This window comes from Mandrillus leucophaeus, unplaced genomic scaffold (genome assembly GCF_000951045.1).
Source record: "Mandrillus leucophaeus isolate KB7577 unplaced genomic scaffold, Mleu.le_1.0 Scaffold772, whole genome shotgun sequence".
Taxonomy (NCBI): Eukaryota; Metazoa; Chordata; class Mammalia; order Primates; family Cercopithecidae; genus Mandrillus; species Mandrillus leucophaeus.
The window spans coordinates 65,030-72,145 of NW_012108386.1; the positions used below are offsets into that span (position 1 = coordinate 65,030).

Consider the following 7,116-nt stretch of genomic DNA (forward strand, 5'->3'; position numbering starts at 1 on the left):
TTTGAGACAGAGACTCACTTTGTCACCCAGGCTGGGGTGCAGTGGTGTGATTGTGGCTCACTGCAACCTCCACCTCCCAGGTTCAGATGATTCTCTGGCCCCAGCTATCCAAGTAGCTAGTATCACAGGCATGAGCCACCATGCCTGACCAATTTTTGTATTTTTAGTGGAGATGGGGTTTTCACCATGTCAGCCAGGCTGGTCTTGAACTTCTGACCTCAAGTGATCCACCTGCCTCAGCCACCCAAAGTGCTGGGATTACATGTGTGAGCCACTGCATCCCCTCTTGGTTTTTCCATATTTTTTCAGATTCATCTGTATCTCAATTTTTTTGGTGAAGTTGTACATGATATTTCTAAAATTCCAGTTGTTGCTTATTGCTAGTATATAGGAATATAATTGGCTTTTGTATGTTGATTTCTGTGTCCTCCAATCTTGCTGAACTCACTTATTAGTTCTAGTGGCTTTTTTGGTAGATTTGATCAGATTTTCTGTGTACATCAAAGGTTATCCAAACTTTTCATTCTCAAACTATTGTCTTACTAAAGACAGGAAAGCTTTTTTAGACTTGTCACAAAATAGTCTCTGTTGCAGCTAATCAACTTGCCATTGTAGTTTGAGAGCAGCCAGGGAGGATACATACATTAATGAACACAGCTGTCTTCCAATAAAACTTTATTTACAAAAACAAGAAGCTGGCCCACCGGTTGGAGTTTACCCACCCCTATTATGTGATCATGGTTGTGAATAAAGACAGTTTTACTTCTTCCTTCCTACCTGGATGCCTTTTATTTCTTGTCTGACTTCACTAGCTGAAATCTTCAGCGCAAGGTTTATTTACTAAAGTTGTGAAAACAGACATTCCTGTGTTGCTCCTGATATGGGGAAAGCATTCAGTTTTTCATCGTGATACATTTTTCATCATGACACATTACTTGTATATTAATCGTAGATGCTTTATATCATGCTGATGAAGTTCATTTGTATTCTTAGGTTGCTGAGGGGTTTTTGTTTGTTGGTTTGTTTGTTTGTTTTTTAGACGGAGTCTCACTCTGTCACCCAGGCTGGAGTGCAGTGGTGAGATTTTGACTCACTGCAAGCTCTGCCTCCTGGGTTCATGCCATTCTCCTGCCTCAGCCTCCCGAGTAGCTGGGACTACAGGTGCCCACCACCACGCCCAGCTAATTTTTTTTTGTATTTTTAGTAGAGTCGGGGTTTCACCGTGTTAGCCAAGATGGTCTTGATCTCCTGACCTTGTGATCCACCTCTCTTGGCCTCCCACAGTGCTGGGATTACAGGCGTGAACCACCGCGCCCGGCCGAGGTTTTTTTTAAATCAAGAATTAATGTTAAATTTATGAAATGCCTTTATCTACTCAAATTATCATATAGTTCTTCTCTGATATTTTAATGTTAAACCTTGCATTTTAGGAGAAACCCCATTTATGGTGTAATCTCCTTTTAAAATGTCATTGGAGCCAGATACAGTGGCTCACGCCTGTAGTCCCAGCACTTTCAGAGGTCAAAGCAGGAGGATGGCTTGAAGCAGGTGTTTGAGACCAGCCTGGGCAACAAAGCAAGATCCTATTCCTATTAACAACAATAATTATATATATGATTTATATATACATATAAATTGAGTTATATGTATATATAAAATTTATATATATATAAATTAAATACAACTAGAAATATTTAAAAGTATTTTTAGTGTAGTTTTAAGTTCATAGCAAAATCGAGAGTCAGGTACAGAGATTGACCGTGACTCTCTGCCCCCAGACATGTATAGCCTCCCTCATTATCAGTGTGCCTCACCATAGTGGTACACTTGATACTACTGATGAATCAAAAATGACATGTCATAATCACCGAAAGTTCATAGCTTATATTAGTGTTCATTCTTGGTGTTGTACATTCCATGGGTTTGGACAAAAACCTGTATTCATCATCATAGTATTTTACAAAATATTTTCACTGCTTTGAAATTCCTTTTGTTTCCTATCTGTCCTTTTCTGCCCTCCCGTACCCCAGGCAACCACTGATCTTTTTACTATAGTCATAGTTTTGCCTTTTCTAGAGTGTCCTATAGTTGGAATCATACAGTATGTACGCTTCAGATTGGCACCTTCCACTTGGTAGTATGCATTTATGGTTCCTTCATATCTTCTTATGACTTGATAGCTCATTTCTTTTTAACATCGAATACTAGTTTATTATATGACTGTACCAGAGGTTGTTCATTTGCCTATTGCAGCATATCTTAGTTGCCTCAGAAATTGGTTAAATTTTTATGTCAACATTCATGATGGAGTTTTCTTTTTTGTAATATCATTATTTGGTTCAGGGTAATGCTAGCTTCATAGAACGAGTTGTGTTGTATTTCTCCTCTTTATTTTGCAGGGGAGAGGTTGTGTAAAATTATGTTACATCTTCCTAAAATGTTTGGTAACATTCACCAGCATAGCTAGGGCTGGGAGTTTTCTTTGTGGGAAGTTTTTACCTACAACTTTTTTCTTCTGTAGATATAAGGTGATTGGATTATCAATTTCCTGATTGAGCTTTGGTTAATTTTGTATTTCAAGGGCTGTGTCCATTTAAATTGTCATGTTTAGTTACGTAAACTCACACTATTATCTTGCTATTCTTTTAGTATCTGTGAATCCAGAAAAATGTCACATTACTTATTTCTGAAGTTAGTAATTTGTATCTTCTCTCTTTTGTGATTAGCCTGGCTAGATGGAGGTTTATCACTTTCAGATAATCACTCAGAGTGTTTGACTTTATTGATTTTCCTATTGCTTTTCTGTTTTATTGGTTTCATCTTTGATGTCATGGTTTGTTTGGTCTGCTGTCACAAAATACCATAGACTGTGTAGCTTATAAACAACAGAAACTAACTTCTCACACCTGGAGGCTGAAAAGTCCAAGATCAAGGTGCTGAAAGATTTGATGTCTACTGAGGGACCAATTCCCGGTTTTTAGGTTCCGTGTTTTCCCCTGTGTGCTTCACGTGGCAGAATAGGTGAATGAGCTCTCTGGTGTCTCTTATGTAAGGGCACTAATCCCATTCATGAGGGCTTAGATTCCATGAGCTAATTGGCCCCCACAAAGCCTCAGTTTCTAGTAATATCACCTCTGTGGTAAAGTTTCAGCATATGAGTTTTGAGAGGACACATGTTCACACCATAGCAGATGTTTATTATATCATTTCCTCTGCTTCCTTTGGGTTTAATTTGCTCTTTTCTTCTTAGTTTCTTCTTTTTTACTTTCTTAAGATAGAAGTCAAGGTCATTGATTTGAGAGTCTTCCAATATAGACATTCAGTACTGAAACTTTTTATTTAACTACTGTTGTAGCTACAGCCCATAAATTCTGACATGTTGTATTTTTATTTTATTTCAGTTCAAAATAGTTGCTAATATTTCTTTGCACCAGCTCTTTGGCCTAGCATTATTTAGATGTGAGTTACTTTGTTTCCAAATTTATGAGAATTTTGATGAGATATTTGGTTACTGATTTCTAATTTGATGCTCTGTGGTCGGGCACCACACTTTGTATTAACTTAAATCCTTTTGACTTAATTCTTTTATGAAGATTTATTGTGTGGCCTAGAATATGATCTGTTTTGCTAAGTGTTCCATAGGCCCTTGAGAAGCATAGTGTTCTTCAAGTCTACTCTAGTCTTACTGATTTTCTGCCTCCTTGTTCTGTCACATATTGAGTAAGTGATATTGAAATCTCAGACTATACCTGTGAATTTGTCCATTTCTTCTATCAGTTTTTGCCTCATGTATTTTGAAACTGTTATGTTACTAGGTACATAAACATTTAGGATTATGTGTTCTTGATTAATTGAACCATTTATCATTATGAAATAATTTTGTTGATAACTAGTAATATTTTTGCTCTGAAATCTACTTTGGTATTAATATAACCATTTCTGCTAGGCTTTATTTGTTAACTGTTAGCACAGTATATATTTTTCCATTCTTTTAACTAATTTACATCTTTACATTTAAAGTATTTCTGGTTTGTTGTTGTTGTTGTTGTTGTTGTTGTTGTTTTCTGAGACGGAGTCTTGCTTTGTCACCCAGGCTAGAGTGCAGTGGCGGGATCTCAGCCCACTGCAAGCTCTGCCTCCTGAGTTCACGCCATTCTCCTGCCTCAGCCTCCCAAGTAGCTGGGACTACAGGCACCTGCCACCATGCCCAGCTAATTTTTTGTATTTTCAGTAGAGACAGCGTTTCACGTGTTAGCCAGGATGGTCTCAATCTCCTGACCTCGTGATCCGGCCCGCCTCAGCCTCCCAAAGTGCTTGGATTACAGGCGTGAGCCACCAAGCCTGGCCTACATTTAAAGTATTTCTTATAGGTATCAGGGGATAGGATCTTGCTTTTTTATACAGTTTGACAATCTGCCTTTTAATTTAGGTTATTAGGCTGGTTTCATTTATAATGTGATTACTGGTATAGTTAAGTTTATCGGTTATCATGCTATTTGGTTTCCATTAGTCCCAGCTGTTCTTTGTTTTCTTTTCTTCTTTTTCTGCTTTCTTTTCAATTAGCAATGTAATTTTTTTTTTTGAGATGGAGTCTCACTCTGCCACCCAGGCTGCAGTGCAATAGCACAATCTCTGCTCACTGTAACCTCCGCCTCCTGGGTTCAAGTGATTCTCCTGCCTCAGCCTCCCAAGTAGCTGGGACTACAGGCGCCTGTCATCACACCTGGCTAATTTTTTGTATTTTTATTACAGGCAGGTTTTTGCCACATTGGCCAGGCTGGTCTTGAACTCCTGACCTCAGGTGATCTGCCCTCTTCGGCCTCTGAAAGTGCTGGGATTACAAGCGTGAGCCACTGCACCTGGCCAGTCATGTAATTTTTATGATTGTTTTATCTCTCTCTTTTTGCTTATTAGCTATAAGTCTGTTTTTATTATCTTTGTGATTTCATTATAATTTGTACTATATGATTTTATCTTATCACAGTCCACCTTCAGGCAGTATTATACCATCTCATATATGGCATAAGAAAATTAGAATAGTATAATTTCATTTCCTCTTTCCCAGCCAGATCCTTCCTGGATTTGTGGGATTATAGTTTTCATTAAGTTTAGAAAGTTTCTGGCCATTTGCTCTTTATGTTTTGTCTGTCTCTCTCCCTTTCTCTTTGGGGACCTGTATGTTACTGCTTAAAGTTTTCTCATAGTTCTTCGATGTCTCAAATTTATGAATCTTCTCTTTTGTGATGTCTACTCTGTATTTATTTCCATCCAGTATAGTTTTCATTTCTGACATTTTGATTTGAATCTCTACACATACAGTTTGCTTTCAAAAAGTATCTTCCATGCCTCTGCTTGAGATTTATTTTGGGACACAGTTGAGTTACTTACACATAGCTTGATATTTCTGGTCTTGCTTTATGGTTTGGTCTAATTTTCCACTTTTGAGGCAGGGTGTTTCTAATGACTCTACTCATTGCCCCATAAAGCCCGAGTTTTTCCAGTTTTGCTCATAGGAATGGACACTTTTCTTTACACATTGTGAGCAACAGGCACTATTTTTCACTGTTTCTAATTTTTAAAAGATTTTTTCCCCTGGTCTCAGGTAGTTTCCTAGCACACATGTCCTGTTCATTACTCTGTTATTGGTTTTTTGAGACTCTCAGCTTCATCATTCCAACACAGGGAATCTGGTGGACTTTACCTCAGTTTTTTTCTCCCTGTGTCATGGCCTTGGGATCAAGTGATCCTTCTGTCTCAGCCTCCCGAGCAGCTGGGACCTTGGGTGTGCACCACCGCACCCAGCTAATTTTTGTATTTTTAATAGATACTGGGTTTCCCCATGTTGGCCAGGGTAGTCTCGAACTCTTGACCTCAGGTGATCTGCCTGCCTCGGCCTCCCAAAGTGTACCTGAACTCCACTTTCTTGAAAATCATTGTAAAATGTAATTTGGGTTTTTTTGTTTTTGATTGTTTCAGACAAGAAGGGAAATCAGTACCTGTTTCTCTATCGTGACCAGAAGCAGATTGCAGCAGAGCTTCAGCACTTACCACAGACTGACTAGAATGCTTTTCTACCCCCTTTACTTAACTGCTTCCTTCTCATCCGTTATTCCTCAGTGTAGCCATCTCTTCATCAAAGAAATCTTCCCTGAGCCCAGTAGACATCAGATTGTATGTGACCATAGAACTGTTTTCTTCCAGTCTCTGTCTGAATTTGTAATTTTCACTTTCATTGTCTTTGTTCTTCACTACACTTGAGCAAGAGCAGAGCTATTGTCTGTTGTATCTGCAAAGCTCAGTAGACCACATGTTAGGAACTTAGTCCATATTTGTTAGGTGTATGGATGGGTGACTATTAAAATGTGCAGTCCTTTATATGCAAAAAGTACTCATATTTTATTTCCACCTTGTTTTCTCCCTCATGTAGATTCTGCTAGCCTATCGAAAATGTAAGATGCAGTTCTTTTATGGGAACACTTATTAGAACTTAAGAATAATCACTGTGAACAACTTACGGTAAATATTAAACAAATGGAAAATATGGTCGGTGTACTATAAAAGGAGCTATCTGAAGCAAAAGAAACACGATTACAGTTAGAGCGTGAAAAAGGTCAATGGGAACAAGAACGCTACAGTTTGAGGTATGACATTTGAGTTTTCAATAAATATTTTAACTGTCTACTTTATACTAAAGATGTATGTAAGAATTTTTGCAATTGCAGACTTTCCGGGCTTAATAGGGAAGAAAATGTCTTGGACTTGTGAAATATGAAATTCTTGGAAATAATATAACAAATTTTTAACTGTAAATTCTTATAATAATTGCATATTTTAAATCATGATTTTAATGGCTATATGGAAGTCTACCATATAGGAACCTCAATATTTAACAAATTGAATTTGGGGTTTTAAATTAGTTTGTATTAGAATTAATGCTGTGAGGAACATCTTTTATTATTGTTATTTTTAGACACAGGGTTTTGCTCTGTCACTGAGGCTGGAGTGCAGTAGCGTGATCATAGCTCACTGCAACTTTGAACTTTTGGGCTCAAGGGATTCTCCGGCCTCAACCTCCTAAGTAGCTGGCACTACAGGCACATGCCCCCATGCCCTACT

General features: G+C 38.1%; 1 pseudogene; it reads left to right on the plus strand.

Annotated features, from left to right (window-relative positions):
• The window catches only part of LOC105529600, a 24,831-nt pseudogene extending 18,273 nt beyond the window's left edge, over nucleotides 1-6,558 (plus strand).
• The last annotated feature ends 558 nt before the right edge of the window (nucleotides 6,559-7,116 follow it).